At 42.9% G+C, this 20,210-nt stretch overlaps 1 protein-coding gene across 2 annotated transcripts in view; it reads right to left on the bottom strand.

The window, feature by feature from the left end:
• PDZD2 (PDZ domain containing 2) overlaps positions 1-16,247 on the bottom strand; it is a 342,438-nt gene extending 326,191 nt beyond the window's left edge. For both annotated transcript variants that reach the window (XM_060761354.2, XM_060761356.2), the window contains exon 1: positions 16,116-16,247. The gene's annotated coding sequence lies outside the window, so the exon portion shown is untranslated. The remainder of the gene's footprint in view (positions 1-16,115) is intronic.
• Positions 16,248-20,210: the final 3,963 nt, after the last annotated feature.

Below are 20,210 nucleotides of genomic sequence, written 5' to 3'. Positions count from 1 at the left end.
AAGGGCTCAAGGCAATGGGGAGAATGGGATTTTGAAGAAAGGAAGCCATCTCTCAAGTCTTCTTGAGCAAACACCACTGAATAATGCATGGCAGAATGTAGTTCACATGCTGGAACTGGGGACCCGGCACTTTTCACATGGAGAGAAACACTTCACTTTTAAATGTGACCCAATGTTTAAAGGACTTAAAAACACATTTGTGAACCTGGTTTGGATCTGAAAAATAACTGCTCAAAACCATATATTCAATTTGATTTAAAAACCCATGGGTTCTCTTCTCAAATTCATCCTTTTCCCCTGTGAACAAACCAAAACCTGTGAAAGACTGCAATTTTGATAGAAGGAAAAGTTTGACCTGCAAAGACATTCAAAATATATAATGTGCTAATGACAAATTCATAGTCTTGGTGCTAGCCCTTCTGTGGTCAGATGAACATTATCAGGTGGAACCAGAGGATTTTTAGAACTTCTTTGGAAAATGATACTAGGACAGCTTAAAACTTCCCTGTGGGGACTAGACCTGTAAAGGAGCCAGATAATATTATGGCTGAGCAATTGTTGTCAATGCTTATGAGTATAAAGGTCTACCACTATAATTACCCAGACACTTGAGGTGAGAGGAACATAGAGGATCTGGGATGAATCCCAGATGGAGCTCTCTCAGTGATTCCACACCAGCCCAAAAATAACCATCTGGAGAAGTGGTTCTCCCCTTGTGAGTCTCCAGATGTTTTGGCCTTCAACTCCCAGAAATCCTAAGGGCTGGTAAACAGGCTGGGATTTCTAGGAGTGGTGGGCCAAAACACCTGAGGACCCACATGTTGAGAACCACTGATCTGGAGTAAAAGAGTTGCATCCTTAATGTTCCACCACTACTATTTAGTAGCCTGAGGGAAACTATTGTACAAGGAGGTACTAGAAGCCTCCCAATGAGTTCTTATGCCAGTATATCTCCCAATTAAACCAGTGCAACTGGCCAGAGGATTCCACTTTGAGTCTCAATTGAGACAGAGGTTGGATTGGGGAAAAACATAACTTGGAGTTTCCTGAAAAAGGTGGACAACTGGCTGGATCGGGGAAAGGTGGACAGCTGACAGCAGCACAGCAACATGAGGTTGCAATCCCCACTTTTATATTATTTTTTTCAACTCTCCAGTTTCCACCATTCCCAATCAAAAAAGCTGATGAAGGAGAGAAGCCAACCCATACGGCTCTGAAAAGCAGCCCATTTTACTGATGTGACATACACAAGCATGTTCCATCTGTAAACCAACCAGTACAGGGATCTGAAGGACCAGTAAATCCCATTTCCTACCTAACAGAGTCCCCTCCCCCACTGCTCTGGGCTCTCCCTTGAAGGTTTATGAAAACAGAAGCCAGTGCTAATCTTCATTGCAAAAGCTGACAGTAAACCTCAGGAGCTTCAGCCTCCTGGCAGACTAAGGTCACGGAAATGTCAGCAGGCCAACATTAATGCAAGACCCCTGCTTGCCTCCCTGAGTAATTCTGGGTTTCGAAGAGAAATTGTGGCACTAAATCCAAAATTAGTCCACTGGAATAAAGTCCAGGTTTGAGTGAATAACAAACTTAAGTTCTGTTTATTCCAAGGAATCAATGAACAACTCAATTGGGATTTAACCCAGTCTGACAATACTGACAATTTTGGGTTGTTGTCGGTTTTCCGGGCTATATGGCCATGTTCCAGAAGTATTCTCTCCTGACGTTTTGCCTATATCTATAGCAGGCATCCTCAGAGGTTGTGAGGTCTGTTGGAAACTAGGAAAATTGGATTTACATATCTGTGGAATCTTCAGAGTGGGGCATTATATAAATCCAATTTTCCTAGTTTCCAACAGACCTCACAACCTCTGAGGATGCCTGCTATCCATGCAGGCAAAACGTCAGGATAGAATGCTTCTAGAACATTGCCATATAGCCTCGAAAACCTACAACAACCCAATGATTCCGGCCATGAAAGCCTTTGACAATACACTGACAATTTTGCTCTGCGTCTTCTTTTAAAGGACACTGCCCCCGCCCCAGATACCAGGAGAACACAAAACAGAAAGAGATATGCATGCAAGTCAGATGGCTTCTTCAGTCTCTCTCCCCGTCTCTAAATAATGTTTACTATCAATCAATTCAGATTGCGCAGCTGAAGGCCCAATGCCAATGCCTCCCACGTAGACCCATTGATGCCAGAACATAAGCAAGAGGTTCTGAGGCCAATTGGATGCATCTGCTGCTGGAGGAAAGGGCAATTCCACCTACACACTGACCAAGTCCATGCCAACGTGCAGTATCAGCTCAGGATGATGAAAAGTCTTCTCTGGGAAAGTTTTGTCTGGCACAAAGGGCTCATGGGGAAAGAAAGAAAGATAACTGTAGCAAAGAGAAGAAAATAATTTCTTCATGGATCTAATAACCAAGCTTCTCCTTCACCAGATGTAGCCAATTGGATAGTAACATTTAAAGGTTTGACTATTTGCCCTCATTTGCCTATGCAAAGGCTCTTGTGAGGAAGTGATCAATAGATATACAACGAGAGCCTGAAGGAACTCTGAGTACCATCTGTTCCAACTCCCTGCTGTTGCGGGAATCCACGACTGACTTATTGCTGACTATCTAACCTCTTTGAAAAATCACCAAAAAAAGGAAGATCCACCACCTACTGAGACTGTTTGCTTAACTGCCAAACATCTCTTACCATCAGAAATCTCTAATGTTAATCAGAATTTCCTTTCTTGTATTTCACTGGTCTTACCCTCTGGAGATCCAAAAAACAAGCTTTCTCCATCTTCTACATGACATCCTTTCAAAAATGTAAAGAGGGCTTTCATGTCACTTCTCGGTCTTATCTTCTCCAAGCCAAACATAGCCAGCTCTCTAAACACTGGCTGCCAAAATCCTTCTGCTCTGACTTCAAGGTGGTATTGATGATTTTCAAAGCCCTAAATGCCTTGGGACTTCGGCATTTGATGTAGTCCCTTCTCTATATGTATGTCTTTCCAATCAGTGACCGCTAGAAGAGGGGCCCTTATCCATATCTTACTAGAAGGATTGAGATATAGGGATATCAAGCACTCCTTTTCTGCTGTGGCATCTCATAAATGAAATGCCCTTCCCTGTGGCATTGGTTTCTTCTAGGCACAAAGTGAAAACATGGTTTTACAGCCTATGGGACACAATAATTTCTTTTAAGAGTTCATGTACTTCAGTGGTTCTCAACCTTCCTAATGCCGTGACCCCTGAATACAGTTCCTCATGTTGCGGTGACCCCCAAACAAAAAATTATTTTTGTTGCTACTTCATAACTGCAATTTTGCTACTGTTATGAATTGTAATGTAAATATATGATATGCAGGATGTTTTTTCATTCACTGGACCAAATTTGGCACAAATATCCAATGCGCCCAAATTTGAATACTGGTGGAGTTGAGGAGGGGATTGTTTTCTTGTGGTTGCTGGGATTTATAGTTCACCTACAATCAAAGAGCATTCTGAACTCCACCAACAATGGAATTGAACCAAACTTGGCACACAGAACTTCCATGACCAACAGAAAATACTGGAAGTGATTTGTTGTGGTTGCTGGGATTTATAGTTCACCTACAATCAAAGAGCATTCTGAACTCCACCAACAATGGAATTGAACCAAACTTGGCACACAGAACTTCCATGACCAACAGAAAATACTGGAAGAGTTTGCTGGGCATTGACCTTGAATTTGGGAGTTGTAGTTCACCTACATCCAAAGAGCTCTGTGGACACAAACAATGGTGGATCTCAACCAAACTTGGCAGGAATACTCAATATGCCCACATGTGAACATTGGTGGAACTTGGGGAAGATAGACCTTGACATTTTAGAATTGTAATTGCTGGGATTTATAGTTCACCTAAAATCAAAGAGCATTCTGAACTGCATCAATGACATAATTAGGCCAAACTTCCGACACAAAACCCCACAGAAAATACTGTGCTTTTAATTGTCTTTGGTGACCCCTCTCACACCCCCTCGCGACCTTCCCCCCACAGGGGACCCGATCCCCAGGTTGAGAAATGCCGATGTACATAGTTTTAAATGTTTTACTGTAGCTCTTACTGCAGTTTTAACTTGGTAGTGTACTTATTATTCTTTTGTCCTACTTAAATAATTGTATTTATTTTAACCTGAAGAGCTTCATGTTGTTTTAATTTAATGCTGTCCAGAAATCTCATGATAAAAGATGGGACCAAAAAAAACAACAACAAATAAATACATTTTTTCCAGAACTTTTGCCAAATGAGTAGCTCTTAAGTAGATACATCCCATCTTGCTGATATTCATGATTGGTGGAACATAGAATTTAGACACAATACTTTGAGTGAGTACATGTTTTGAAAGCTTGACTATTTGAAGTTGTGTTTTAACTTTTTTCAAACAACACACTATATTTCTTTTGATGCAGAAAAACAAAAGCTTTGGCTACTGTTCCTACTGAACAGAAGGGACAAAAGAGTCCTTAGTCTAACTCATCCTACATTGGGGAGCCAGGCAAGACGCATAACGGACTGATTTTAGGATGGGGGTGCATGATGAAAACTAGCCAGACCCAGCATCTGCATTCTTCATCCAAAGTAAGTCAAGTAGCAGGGTCTACGAATTCTGCCACTGGCATCCCAGCATGGTTTTTACCTGGCAGCAAGCTCCCAACCACTTTGAAGTTGCTACTATGCCCTGAAGCATTATTTTAGGGTATTGTAGGGAATGTTAATGTGAGGGGATTTTGCAGCAATCCATCACAGAACATGTCCATGCTGCATTTGCCCATAGCTACTGATAGGAATGACTTGAGAAACTGCAAGCCGCTCCTGGTGTGAGAGAATTGGCTGTCTGCAAGGACGTTACGAAGGGGATTCCAAGATGCTTTACCATCCTCTGGGAGGCTTCTCTCATGTCCCAGCATGAGAAGCTAGAGCTGACAGACAGGAGCTCACCCAGCTCCCCAGATTCAAACCACCGAGCTTTCGGTCAGCAGTCCTGCCGGCACAAGCATTTAATCCATTGCACCACTGGAGGATCCATGGGACCAGCTAAGAAATTGGGACAGAGGGTAAACTAAGCCTTATGCTCACCAGTTGCCTACCTGTTTTTAAAGGTTTGAATGGAAACCAAGATTTGCTCAAAGTTTTCACTTTTTGACCCAGAGTGTGTTTAAAAATTACTTAACTCAGCTGTGCATTTTGGGCAGGGCAAATGGGCACCAGAAGGAAACCCAAATAAATCCTGGTATATCTTGAGGCACAATGTCTGTGTAACCCAACAGAAGAATTGAGTCAGTTTGAAAATATATTGTTTTGGATGACAGTTCCCAAAATCCTCCAGCCAGCATGACTATTGGAGGATTTTGGGACTTGCAGACCACCAGAGTAACTCACCTGAGTTTCTAGCCCAGATGAAGCCTATGAGAAAGGCATCACAGAAAGCAAAGATACTCAGGTCAACAATGGCCATGGATGAAAGCCAAAGAGCTTCACAGTGATGCATGATCTCTTCAGACAGTTAAAGGGCTTTTAATGATCTGAACATTTCATGGCGAGGTCAGTGCACATACACACCTTTCTGCGATGCACTTAGCTGCACTTTTCACTTTCAAGGTCGGACTCCCTTGCTTTAGGTTTGAAGAGGACTGTGGTTTGTTGGCTACTTGCTCTTTTCCAGCCTCTCTCTTAGCTTTGCAGCATTTTAGAGCCAGCCCTGTGGAGTGGGTGTATTTAATGACACACTGAACTACATTTTACCCATGGAAAAAAAAGCTGCCAGATGTTTCATGCTGTCTGATTTTATTAGGTCATTGCACAAAAGAGTACAAGTCATTCCTTTAAAAAAAAAACCTAACCCATTTTCTATTTGGTAGCATTTCTGAATCCTCCCTCCGTGCCACAAGACTACACTGGTGATCATTTAAACATTAATTCTAATCCTAAAGACTAATTAAAAGGTAAACGTTTCAAGAATAGGAATGTCTGTTCAGTAATATCCCTGATAGTAATAGCATCTATCTACAGGCAGTCAGGAACTAAAACACAGCAAAGGAAACTTGTTCCACTTCAGATGTTGCTGGATTAGGACTCACAATTAGGATTGTGCTTTTGAGGTAAACCACGACTTGTTTAGTGTCCCGGCTTACAGTGAAGGCCTCGATCCATTTTTTGGGAGTCTCCTGAAATCAGGAGGGCAGGTATTTGTTTTCGCTCTGGGGTGCCAAAATATCGGTTTTCTCTTGGTCCATTGCGGGGGGTGCTTTCCAGATTCCCTCTTCCAATCATTTTAGGCATGTTTAAGAGGTTTCTACTCTAGAGGAGAGGCAGTCATCTGCAGGCAAATGCGCACTTTAAGGAGGCTTCAATTTTTACCTGCTCTTTCTACTCTAGAGGAGGCGCTCGGCTGCAGGCCCTGGGAGGAGCATGCACACTTTCTGGGCCTGCATGCCACACATGCACTCTCTTTCCAAGGCAAGGAGGCAGGTTCTGTTGGAAAGAGAGAATGTGTGTGGCATGCAGGCCCAGAAAGCACACCCACTTTCCAGTACCTGCTGTCAAGCGCCTCAAGGCTACACAGGTACTGGCAGGTGCGCACGCTTTCTGGGCTTGAATGCCACACACCCACACTCTTATCAAGGCAAGGAGGCAAGTTCTCTGTTTCTTACTCTAGAGGAGGCCCTTGGCTGTAGGCATTGGCAGGTGCGATGCATCATACCAGCGACGCACTCTTTCCAAGGCATTTTAAGGAGGTTTCTCACTTCCAGGTAAGGAAGAGTGATGAAGGAATAGGGGTTTACTTTTTGTTTGCTGGGGATTAATAAAAAAAAGATTAAACGGTGATGCTGTAAAGCAGACAAGGAGCTGGCACCAGCTTTTACTTGCTTTCGTGTCAAGCTGATTTTCGTACTGGGAAGTGCCTTCCCTTTACGTGCTCCCGAAGGTAATAGATGAAATGGGAGAAAAGAATTCCACGCACAGCTCTACTCACAATACCTTTCTTCATTAATCACAATGGCTGTGGATGATGGGAGCTGTAGTCCAATAGATATGGAAAATCACTAATTCTCTACTTGAGTTGTAGGAACAAAGATATCTAAGCATGGAAGACATGACTACATGAGAAATTACATGTTAATCTGGTACAAAATTTGGTTTCTTGATAATCTCAGTTTTATTTGGAACAAAAATGGAGAGAGTGGAACAAAGTGTTAAACGGATGTAAAATTCCATTTTATTGTAAAATTCCATTTTCAAAAAAATCCTGGTCCCATGATTGTAATTCTAAATCATGAACCGACCAAAACCTTCCTTCTGTACACATAACATCTGGGGAAAATGCATGATAGCTTCTAGGTTTAACAGAAAGAAAGATAGTATAAATTGAGGTTTTATTTCCCTTTAATGAACAAAGGTACATTTGCATTGTTGATGCAAAATATGGGCTGCTGTTTATGAATGTTTTAAACTTTCTCCAAATATAAACTGCATTATGCTAGAATCCTATGAACATTTAATTAAATGCTGGTTTGAATCCCATTTGGAAGAAATGTGAAATACAAATAAATGAAGGAAAATAAACACAGTACGATGTAAACACAGTAGAATGTGGACATATGCCATTGCTTCTCCAAGAGTGCCAATCCTGGAATCCACTACACAAAACAGCTCCACTAGCTAAGGTTTTCTGGAAACTTCAGTCTTAAAGTACAATTGTTCTAAAGCAGTGGTTCCAAACCTGTGGTCTGTGGACCACCAGTGCTCAGCAAGAATGAAAATATGGTCCGCGGCCTCACCGTTACTACACTGTTGCCTCAAAACTACACGGCAAAGGGAGTGACTGGTCTCACGAAACCCTCTTATAGTGCCAAGGCAATAGGGATGTCAGAAGGAGAGAGGCTGACTATTCATGAAAGATTACTACTACCTCACATTGTTAAATATGTAGGTGAGCAGATAGTGACTACTGGGTGGCATATGTTCTGTATCAGAAACTAGAGCTGATGTGGTCTATCCAATGCAATTTTCTGAATCAGCACCCCAAATAACCAAACTGAATCTAAAGTTGACCAAAAACTGATTCGTAACCCTTTTGGTACTAATGCTGGAGAGTGGTTCATGGTCAAAGTGGCCCCTAGTCAAATGGTCCCTGGTCAAAAAAAAGGTTGGGAAAAACTGTACTAAACTCTGGTTCAGAAATGAATTGTCCCGCAGTCAACATGGCATAGCTAAAATAATTACAGTGAAAAAAAGTAATTTTCTCAAAGTTCTGAGCAGACATAAACCTGGCCTTTCTTTTCTCTTCCAGTTTTAATCTTCTTTGGTTTTTCTCCTAAAATACCTTGTAAAAGGTTGTAAAACAAATTATTTGTACACACATTTCTGCAATGAAAGAAGGGAGAAACTGCAATTTCTAGATAAAAGTAATGATTCATAGCATAAATTAGCAGCCAACAGTGAAAGCTGCTTAAAGTATCACCTTAATGGGTCAGGCTCATTAATGTTCTACATGTGCTATCCTTCAAAGTAACCAACACTGAATACATTTATATAATGTAGAGAGAGAGAAAAAATATGAAATTTTAGCCTCTCTTCTTTTTTTTTTCTTATTCCCTTAAATTTGTGACTTCAGGGTATTTTTGGCAACATGGTGAAGAGGCCAACTTCTATAGCCCATTTATGTCTATTTGCAAGGATATAAAATAAGCTTTGGAAGAGGGGTTCCTGCTGCAATTTTCTGCTTAAGAAGTTGAGCTAGGAACTGAAAAGCTTTTGCACAAGTCTAACCTCTGCCATCAAGCCACTCCTATAAGCACCTTGAAAAGTAGTGGTGTTGCAGTCTGTTAAAGATGCACAGGTATAAGCCTACTCGGTTAATTTTAAACTATGGTTTTCAAATTGGCATTAATTATGAATTATTTTTATGTGTTCAATTTTCTATTTTTTACTATGTAATGATTCTATGTTTTATTTATGTATTTTAACTATGTTGTACTTCCTTGAGAAAAGGCAAGTAAGAAGGTGTTGTTGTTATGATTGCAATGATCTTACCGAGGGGTGCAACGGTTGCAAATTGCACATTCAGCAGGGTGACACCAAAATGACCATCTATACAAGAATTTCTCAATCTGGGGGTTGGGACCTCTGGTGTGGTTGCAAGGGGGTGTCAGAGGGGTCACCAAAGACCACCAAGAAAACACAGTATTTTCTGTTGTTCATGGGGGGTTTCATATGAGAAGTTTGGCCCAATTCTATCATTGGTGGGGTTCAGAATGTTCTTTGATTGTAGGTGAACAATAAATCCTAGCAATGACAACTCCCAAATGTCAAGGTCTATTTTCCCCAAACTCCACCAGTGTTCACATTTGGGCATATTGAGTATTCGTACTAAGTTTGGTCCAGCTCCATCGTTGTTTGAGTCCACAGTGCTCTCTGGATGTAAGTGAACTACAACTCCAAAACTCAAGGTCAATGCACACCAAACCCTTCCAGTATTTCCTGTTGGTCATGGGAGTTATGTGTGCCAAGTTTGGTTCAATTCCATCGATGGTGGAGTTCAGAATGCCCTTTGATTGTAGGTGAACTATAAATCCCAGCAACTACAACTCCCAAATGCCAAAATCAATCCCCCCAAACCCCACCAGTATTCAGATTTGAGTGTTATTGGGTATTTGTGCCAAATTTTGACCAGTGAATGAAAATACATCCTGCATACCAGATATTTACATTACGATTCTTAACAGTAGCAAAATGACAGTTGAGAAGTAGCAACAAAAATAATGTTATGATTGGGTGTCACCATAACATGAGGAACTATATTAAGGGATCGGGGAATTAGGACAGTTGAGAAACACTGCCCTAGAAAGAACATAATTTCTCAGCCATTTATTTCCCTTCCTTACAATTCACCCTGGGTTGTCTTACAGGGTCATTGCAAGGACTATGGACACGATATAATCAAAACACCTTGAACAGTAGAAAGTTATGTGATGCTAAGTATGATTAATGTTAATGAATTTGGTTGATCTTGCAAGTAAAAGGGACAGAACAATTACAAAAACGATGAAGCTGACCTACAGCACCTAGTGTTTGTTGCTCACATCCTTGAGAAACAAGCCCATCATTTTCATAAAGATCTGAAGCCAAGGCCTACCACTAATGCGGGATCATTACCACGCAGCCATTCGCAAGAGATTAGCATCAATTATGTTTTCAAAGAAGATTACATCCGCTCATCCTGACTACATAGGCCTCCTGTTTGGTCCTGGAATAAAGGACTTCTCTGCTGTTTCCACCTACTGCAGGGCTTTGGCTCTCGACACAAGACCCGCTCTCCAGAGAGGAAAAGATGAGAGAAAGACACTGTGGAAATGCCTAAGTGGACGCAAAAACCTGACATCAAAACTATTGGCGTTCAGAAAGCAGTGGGAGAACATTTCAGTCTCCCAGGACACTCTGCTGCTGACCTGATTCTCCAACAAAAGGTTTCAAAGGGAGACCACAGAGTAAAACTGCTGAACTAGAATTTAGCAGCAAGCTTGGATTCCACTCATTTAGATCTCCACTGGAACTTCTCTCCAATTAGAAATGTCAAATTAGCATAGCAAAGCTAGAAAGACCCTGTTGCTGCTAATTACTGCTGCTGTGAATAGTCTTTCTTCTTATCTTGCATGCATTTTCATTTTGCGTATAAACACATGCTGTATATTTTCTCTCTCACTATCTCTGAATCAAGGTTAATTTATTGAGACTTTTTTCCCTATTATTTTTTTTGTCGTGTCAGGAGAGACTTGAGAAACTGCAAGTCGCTTCTGGTGTGAGAGAATTGGCCGTCTGCAAGGACATTGCCCAGGGGATGCCCAGATGATTTGATGTTTTTATCATCCTTGTGGGAGGCTTCTCTCATGTCCCCGCATGAGGAGCTGGAGCTGATAGAGGGAGCTCATCCGCCTCTCCCCGGATTTGAACCTGCGACCTGTCAGTCTCCAGTCCTGCCGGCACAGGGATTTAACCCAGTGTGCCACCGGGGGCTCCTTTTTTCCCTATAAGGCCCTATATGTATTTTCTCTACTTCTGCTTAAATATCCTAAAAGCTTCTGGTGTGGAAAACATCTCACCATGTTAAAACAGTTGATGTGGCTCTAAATAAGACATGCCGCATTATCACAAGATGACTACTGGAGAAATCACACTGTTTAGCTGGTATTGCACTACTTGACATCCATCAGGAAGTAGCAGCCAGTAATGAAAGGACCAAGGCATTGACATCTCCAGCACATCCTCTGTTCGGATATCAGCCAGCATGCCAACACCTTAAATGAAGAAATAGCTTCCTAAGATCTACAGAGATACTCACAGGAACACCTCAGCAAGCAAGAGTCCAAAAGTGGCAGGCTAAGACCCAGATCCTCAATCCATGGCTGATACCGAATGAGAGACGCCCCGCTGGGCACACAGAAGAGTGGATGACCTGGAAAGTGTTGAACAGGCTGTGCTCTGGCACCACAAGATGCAGAGCCAACCTTAAGAAATGGGGCTACAAAGTGGAATCCTCGATATGCGAATGTGGAGAGGAGCAAACCACTGACCACCTGCTGCAATGCAACCTGAGCCCCGCCACATGCACAATGGAGGACCTTCTTGCAGCAACACCAGAACCACTCCAAGTGGCCAGATACTGGTCAAAGGACATTTAATCAACTACCAAACTCACAAATGCTGTATTTTATCTGTTTGTTTGTTTGTTTTTTGTTTTGTTCTGTTAGAAATGTAATGTAATCGACTGGTTGCACTGACACGACAAAAAAAATATTTAAAGGCACATACACACATATTTTCTTTCCCAATTGAAGATGCCACTATAGTGTGGTGTCTTATTTACAAACACTTACGCTGCAACAGATCCTCAGTTGTTGAAAATGCCAATCCTATTGTGTACAGTACAATGTTACAATTTCCTTGCTTATTACTCAGAAGCCGAGCCTTTACAGAGTCACATCTCATATTGTGATAACATCAGATGCCTCCAAGAAAGTAGGATAATTAGGGAGGAACACCAAAGGCCCAAGGGGGGAAATGGATGGACCAAACCTGTCCATTAATAAAATGCCTGGCTAAAAAGTTGCTCTTCAGACCAGTTAACCTAGATATGGGCAAATGTCAGCTCCTCCAGGTGTTTTGGACTCCAACTCCCATAATTAATGTGTTCACTCACCATTCGACAGTTAATAGTTGGGAATAACGAATGGATTGAGCTCGAATGGATTGAGGACTAATGTCCATTAGTTGAAACGGGCTATAGTGACTCATGAAAATAAGTGCCACGATGCAGTAAATAAAGAGCAAGGCTCAGAAAGCAGGGGAATTCCAGACATGAAAGAATCAGGACCAGTTAACACCTCCCAACAAAGGATTCCCCCAGGCAGACTTTGAAACTGCAAGGCTATTCAATGCTAATCAAGGTGGCCAACTGTAACATTCAAACAGAAAAGAGTTCTCTCTTTCCCCTTGAACATTCAACAGATATATAAGCCCTACTTGCCTAGTTTCCAACAGACCTCACAACATCAGAGGATGCATGCCATAGATGTGGAGGAAACGTCAGGAGAGAATGCTACTAGAACATGGCCAGGAGCAGCCCGGAAAACTCACAGCACCCCAGCTTTTGCTAACTTTGTACTAACATCAAAGCAAGGTTGGATCCACAGATCCACTAAGTTCCTCCTTTCATTCTACATCAACAGCACTCCAAGTTACTACAACTACAGAATCCATCAATCAGTATTTCTGACTAGGAGAGGGAAGGCAAGGAGGACAAAAGATGCAGCCAAAAACAAAAATATTGTTTGCAAAGGGTTGTTGTAGGTTTTTTGGGCTATATGGCCATGTTCTAGTGGCATTCTCTCCTGATGTTTCGCCTGCATCTATGGCAAGCATCCTCAGAGATAGTGTAGTGAGGTAATGTTTGCAAATTCTATAAAAATGAAACACATTTGGGACATCCCTCAAGGCAAGTCTCAAAGAAGAGACCACAGAGGAATTACTTTTCATATATCAAGAGATAAAGAAAGGGGTGGGGCCAAAGACAAGGGGTGCATCTACACAGCATAATAAATAAATATTTTGACATCATTTTAATTGCCCTGTTTCAATCCTACCAAATCCTGGGAGTTGCAGTTTTACAAGGTCCTTGGCTTGAACATTAGGAAGAACTTCCTGACTGTGAGAGCTGTTCAGCAGTGGAACTCTCTGCCCTGGAGTGTGGTGGAGGCTCCTTCTTTGTAGGCTTTTAAGCAGAGGCTGGATGGTCATCTGTCAGGGGTGCTTTGAATGCAATTTTCCTGCTTCTTGGCAGAATAGAGTTGGACTGGATGGTCCAACTCTATGAGTCTATGATTCTGTGCCAAAGAGTGCTGCTGCCTCACCTAATTGCATCTCCCATGATTCCATAATATTGAGTAGTTAAAGTGGGGTAAAACTGCATTCATTCTGCACTAGTATAGATGCATCAAAGAGGGACCAAACTGGGGAGGAGAGGTATTTTGCATCATTGGTGGTAAGCTACTTCCAACAACTGCAAGAGTGAAGATTAATCATCTGAGGTTTGCTTGCTTGTTTCTTTTTTTTTTTGCATTAAGCAAGCAGATGTGGTTGTCTCATCCGAGCTAATTTTAAACGCGAAATAATAATATATGCAAATAAGCCAAAAGCCAAAGGAGCTAGGAAAGGAGCCGTGAGGGATGGTGGTGGCTGGCTTCACTCCTATCTGTTCCAAGACCCACCCAGAGGCCCCTCTCTTTGCCAGGCCCACCTGGATCCAAGAATGCTTCTACACCAAGAATGGGCAAACTTGGGCTCTCCGGGTGTTTTGGACTTCAACTCCCACAATTCCTAACAGCCTACCGGCTGTTAGGAATTGTGGGAGTTGAAGTCCAAAACACCCGGAGGGCCCAAGTTTGCCCATGCCTGGTGTAGAAGCATTCTTGGATCTAGGTTGGCCTGGCAAAGAGAGTTTGACAACATCTCATGAACCATCCAGTCCAACCCCCTGCTAATAAGCAGGAAAATTGCATTCAAAGCACCCCTGACAGATGGCCATCCAGCCTCTGTTCAAAAGCCTCCAAAGAAGGAGCCTCCACCACACTCTGGAGCAGAGAGTTCCACTGCTGAACAGCTCTCACAGTTAGGAAGTTCTTCCAAATGTTCAGGTGGAATCCCCTTTCCTGTAATTTGAAGTTATTGTTCCACGTCCTAGTCTCCAGGACAGAAGAAAACAAGCTTGCTTGGAAGGCCTTCCTTCCCATTAATACTGCAGAATGAATGTGTTTGGACACCACTTGAACAGCCATGGCTCCTTGCTATGGAATCTGTGAGCTGTGGTTTTACAAGCTCTTTAGCCTTCTCTGCCAAAGAATGATGGGGCCTCACCAAACTATGAATCTCATGATTGCATAGCATTTAGCCATAGCAGTTTAAAATGCATTCTCTGCCAAAGGGGCCTCACCAAACTACAAGTCTCATGATTGCATAGCATTGAGCCATGGCAGTTAAAAGTGGGGTCAAGCTGCATTCATTCTGCAGTGTTGAGAGGCATCCTGAGAAAGGAGGACAGACAGAAGAGGAAGAAAAGAAGATGAGGCAGAAAGTGGAGGAGGAAGAGAGAAAGAGAAGGACAAAAAGAGAAGAGGAGGAAGAGGAAGAAAAGAGGAGGAAGGGAAGAGGAGGAAAAAGAAGGGGAAGAGGAGGAGAGGAAGAAAAGGAAGCAAAGAGAAAAAGGAGAAGAGAAGGAAGAAGAAGAGGAGACAGAAATGAAGAGGAGAGGAAAAAGTAGAAAAAGAGAAGAGGAAAAGGGGGCAAAGAAAGAAATTGAAGCAAAGAGAAAAAGGAGAAGAGGAGGAAGAAGAAGAGGAGGCAGAAAGGAAGAGGAGAGGAAAAAGAGTAGAAAAAGAGAAGGAGGATGAGAAGAAAAGGGGAAAAGAAAGAAAAGGAAGCAAAGAAGAAAAGAAGAAGAGAAGGAAGAAGAGAAGGAGAGGAAGAAGAGGAGAGAAAAAAGAAGATGAGCAGAATGAGAAGACGAAAAGAGGAGCAGAGGGAAAGAAAGAAAGAAAGGGAAGCAAAGAGGAAAAAGAGAAGAAAAGGAAGAAGAGGTAGAGAGGAGAAGGAGATGAGAACAGGAAAATATTAAGAGGAGAGAAAGAAAGAAGCAGAGAGGAAAATGAGAAGAAGAGGGAAGAAGAAGCAGAGAGAAAGAGAAGATGAAGAAGAGAAGGAGAAAGAGAAGAAGAGGAAGAAGAAAGGGGGTGAAAGGGAAGAGGAGGAAGAAAAAAGGAAGAGGAGAGAAAGAAAGAAAAGGAAGTATAGAGGAAAAGGAGAAGAAGAGAAAATAGAAGAAGAGGAGGCAGAGAGGAAGAGGAGGAGGAGGAGAAAAAGAGAAGAAGAGGAGGTGGATGAGAAGAGGAAAAGGGGAAGAGGAGGAAAAGAAAGAATGAATGAAAAGGAAGCAAAGAGGAAGAGGAGAAGAAGAGATGGAAGAAGAGGAGGCAGAGAGGAAGAGAAGGGGAGGAGGAAGAGAAGGAAAAGAGAAGAGGAAGAAAACAGGGGAAAGGAGGAAGAAAGGAAGAGACGACGAGGAAGAGAAGAAGAAGAGGGGAAAGAAGAGGAGGAGAGAAAGAAAAGGAGGAAGAGGAGGTGGAGGAAGCTGTGTCTACGTCCAAGCCCTCCTGGGGTCCGGATTTTGGGGGCAAACACACCCCTCTTAATGGAAGCAAGGGTCCATCCTCCCCTTCTCCTTCCAAAGCCCAACTTTAGAGGGGCTCCCTCACGCCCACCCCAAAACAGAAGGGAGAGGCCTCTTCCAAGGCTTGGGGAGGGGGCTCAGCTCCTCACCCGGCTCTCCCCAATTCATTCTAGATCCCATCGTCCACCACTCTGTTTGAGAAGCATCTGCTTTCGCGTACGGAGCACTTCTAAACCGGTTGTGATGCCAGTCTACATTCCGAGCCCAGCCTTGCTCCAAGAGACTGGAACGAGGCTGGCTTTCCTTCCTCCCTGACCTCCCCCCGCAGCAATAATCGCCTGCCCCTTCCTCCTTACCTGGTGCAGCCGGAGCCAGACCTCGGAGCAGTCCAAAACCAGGATGCCAGGGGGAGAGGCGCGGGTCCTCCTGATACTGTTGTTCTCAATTTAGCTCCGTCGCTCGCCACGATTGGGAGAGCTGGGAGTGGAAGGGGGCGGGAGGAGAGCTCTGATTGGCCGCCCGAAGTTCTTTTCTCCCGCCCCGTCCCCAGGCAGGCCCCGCCCACTCCCCTCGCCTCGGCTTTTTGGAGAAGACGCGGGCGAATCCCGCTTGGCGCTTCTCCGCTGTTCATTCAAAAGGAGGCAGCCCCGCCCCCTCATTTGAATAGAGGGCGTGGCCTCGCTGCTTCGAAGGTGGGCGTGGCAGAAGGGGTTCCCATCAGTGGGCGGGGATATTCTCTTTGAGTGACAGGTCAGGGAGGGGATTCCCCAAGTGCTGAATGAATGAATGAATGAATGAATGGAATCAAGCTCTAGCATCTACACTGTAGGATTAAAGCACTTTTGACACCACTTGAGCTGCCAAGGTTCAGTGCTATGGGATCTGTGCTTTAATGAGGCACCTGCAGTGAAGGCTAAAGACCTTGTAAAACTACAACTCCCAGGATTCCATAGCATTAAACCATGACAGTTTGAAGTGTTGTCAAACTGCATTAATTCTGCAGTGTAGATGCAGAATTAATCCAGGTTTAGATCCAAGTTAAGTATCCGTTATCTGAAAAGACTTGGATTATGGAGTCTTTCAGATTGCGTATTTGCATATATGCACATATATGCACATATATGCAAATGTAGTGTAGATGCAGAATTAATCCAGGTGTAGATCCAGGTTAAGTATCCGTTATCTAAAAATACTTGGATTTTGGAGTTTTTCAGATTGTGTATTTGCATATATGTTGTTGCTGCTGACATAAATGTACATATATGCAAATGCAGTGTAGATGCAGAATTAATCCAGGTGTAGATCCAAGTTAAGTATCCGCTATCTGAGGAGACTTGGATTTTGGAGTTTTTCAGATTGTGTATTTGCATATATGTACATATATGTAAATGCAGTGTAGATGCAGAATTAATCCAGGTTAAGTATCCATTATCTGAAAAAACTTGAATTTTGGAGTTTCTCAGATTGCGTATTTGCATATATGTACATATATGCAAATGCAGTGTAGATGCAGAATCAATCCAGGTTTAGATCCAAGTTAAGCATCTGTTATCGGAAAAGACTTAGATTTTTTAGTTTTTCAGATTGCGTATTTGCATATATGTACAAATATGCAAATGAAGTGCAGATGCAGAATTAATCCAGGTTTAGATCCAAGTTAAGTATCCATTATCTTAAAAGACTTAGATTTTGGAGTTTTTCAGATTGTGTATTTGCATATATGTACATATATGCAAATGCAGTGTAGATGCAGAATTAATCCAGGTGTAGATCCAGGTTAAGCATCCGTTATCTGAAAATACTTGGATTTTGGAGTTTTTCAGATTGTGCCATTCAGGAATGCACAATTCAATCCACAAACTCAGCAGCACCAAAGCAAGGCCAGAAAAAACTGTGAAGAAGCGCGGCCTTTCTTTCCTTCTCCTCTTTTAATAATCATTACCAGAATATACAAGCACAGCGGGAGCGAGCTAGGAACGGCTTAAGGATTTAATTTTACTGTTTAGCATTCAGGGCGGAATAGATGATGACACTCACCTCGTTTGAAAAATTGCCTCGTGGCGCAGGTATGATTAAATCCGCAGGGCGAACCGCAGGGATCGCAAGCCCTTGGAGATGGGCACCGGATCCTCCTTTGTAGGCCTCAGGTTGGCTAGTGCCCTAACTTGTTGTCAAAGGCTTTCGTGCTCAGAATCACTGAGTTGCTGTGATTTTTTTGGGCTGTATGGCCAAGTCTCAGTAGCATTCTCTCCTGACGTTTTGCCTGCATCTGTGGCTGGCATCTTCATAGGTTCCGTTGGAAGTGAAGCAAGTGAAATGTGTATACACTGATGAGGCACCTCCATATATCTGTGGAATTTGAAGGTGCCATTAGCTACAGATGTAGGCAAAACATCAGGAGAGAATGCTACTGGAACATGTCCATACAGCCCAAAAAACTCACAGCAACCCAATACTAACTTGGCCAGAGCTTGTTCTGCTTTATTCAGTACATAGAAGAGTCTTGAACAGGATTGGGCTAACTTCGGCCCTCCAGGTGTTTGGACTTCAACTCCCACAATTCCTAACAGCCGGTAGGCTGTTAGGAATTGTGGGAGTTGAAGTCCAAAACACCCAGAGGGCCCAAGTTTGCCCATGCCTGGTCCTGAATGTTCCCTGGCGTGTGTATATACCTTACAGGCACCTGTCGACTTATAGCAACCTTATGAATTTCATAGGGTTTCACTAGACAAGGAATACCAAAAGCAATTTCTCCACTAGGGTTGGTGTCTCCTAGTGCAACTACTTGGTGTCATTTGTGGGGGGGGGGGGGGGGGCTCCTTTGTAATTCTTTTTGTACCAATGTTGCTCATAAATTGAAATTTCCCTGTACCACTGAGTGTAATGAACAAATCAGCAAACATAGAACATGAAAGCAACACTATGTATAGGTCATACTTGCAAGTGGAACCACGGGATTCAAAGCATCATTGTGATTAGATCACGGGGTGACTAAAATGGCCAAGGGTCTGGAGAACAAACCCTATGAGGAGTGTCTTAAAGAGCTGGGCAGGTTTAGCTTGCAGAAGAGCAGGCTGAGAGAAAACATGATTCAGGCCATGTATCAAGAAGTGAGGTGAAGTGTTGGGTTTCATCCCTGACTGCACAAGTCTCCAGTCCTCAATGAGTAGGTAGACTAGATGGGATTAGAGTGAGGGGTTCTTTCCACACATTCATATGCATGCTTCTCCCATTGGATTGACCTTGATTTTGGAGTTGTAGTTCAGCTATATCCAGAGAGCACTGTGGACTCAAACAGTGATGGCTCTGGACCAAACTTGGCACAAATACTCAATATGCCCAAATGTGAACACTAGTGGAGTTTGGGGAAAATAGACCTTGGCATTTGGGAGTTGTAGTTCCTGGGATTTATAATTCACCTACAACCAAAGAGCATTCTGAACTCCACCAATGATGGAATTGAACCAAACTTGGCACACAGGACTCCCATGACAAACAGAAAACACTAGAAGGATTTGGTGGGCATTGACCTTGGGTTTTGGAGTTACAATTCCCCTACATCCAGAGAGTACTGTGAACTCATACCATGATGGATCTGGACCAAACTTGGCACAGATATTCAATATGCCCACATGTGAACATTGGTGGAGTTTGGGAGAAATAAACCTTGACATTTGGGAGTTCTAGTTGCTGGGATTTATAGTTCACCTACAATTAAAGAGCATTCTGAACCCTATCAACGATAGAATTGGGCCAAACTTCCTACACAGAACCCCCACGACCAACAGAAAATTCTGGAAGGGTTGGTGGGCATTGACCTTCAGTTTTGGAGTTGTAGTTCACCTACATCAAGAGAGCATTGTGGACTCAAACAATGATAGATCTGGACCAAACTTGGCACGAATACTCAATATGCCCAAATGTGACCACTGGTGGAGTTTGGGGAAAATAGACCTTGATATTTGGGAGTTGTAGTTGCTGGGATTTATAGTTAACCTACAATCAAAGAGCATTCTGAACCCCACCCAACAATAGAATTGGGCCAAACTCCCATGGCCAACAGAAAATACTGTCTTTTTTGATGGTCTTTGGTGACCCCTCTGACACCCCTTATGACCCCCTCAGGGATCCAGACCCCCAGGTTGAGAAACGGTGTTTTAAAGTGTTTTGTTGTCAGTAAATGTTAGTGAAATGGACTTTAATTTGAAAAGAAGTGAAAAATAAAAACTATTCCTTGTCTATTGTCTGATTGCATGTGCTAATTTGAATGTTTTTTATTGAACGATTGCATAAAATTCTGCCTTCGCAGGTCTTTCTGACATCATATAGCTCAAAGGGTAGATATTCAATTGCCTCACCAAAGCTGTGCAATACAGTGAGACAAACTGCATCAACTGGCACCATTGATGTACTGAGAAGGGCAGAAGGAATAAATGAGGGTGAGAATTGAT

The sequence above is a fragment of the Anolis sagrei genome, chromosome 2, assembly GCF_037176765.1.
Source record: "Anolis sagrei isolate rAnoSag1 chromosome 2, rAnoSag1.mat, whole genome shotgun sequence".
Lineage (NCBI taxonomy): Eukaryota > Metazoa > Chordata > Lepidosauria > Squamata > Dactyloidae > Anolis > Anolis sagrei.
Note: the sequence above shows the minus strand (reverse complement) of the source record. Positions and strands in the feature narration are given on the sequence as shown.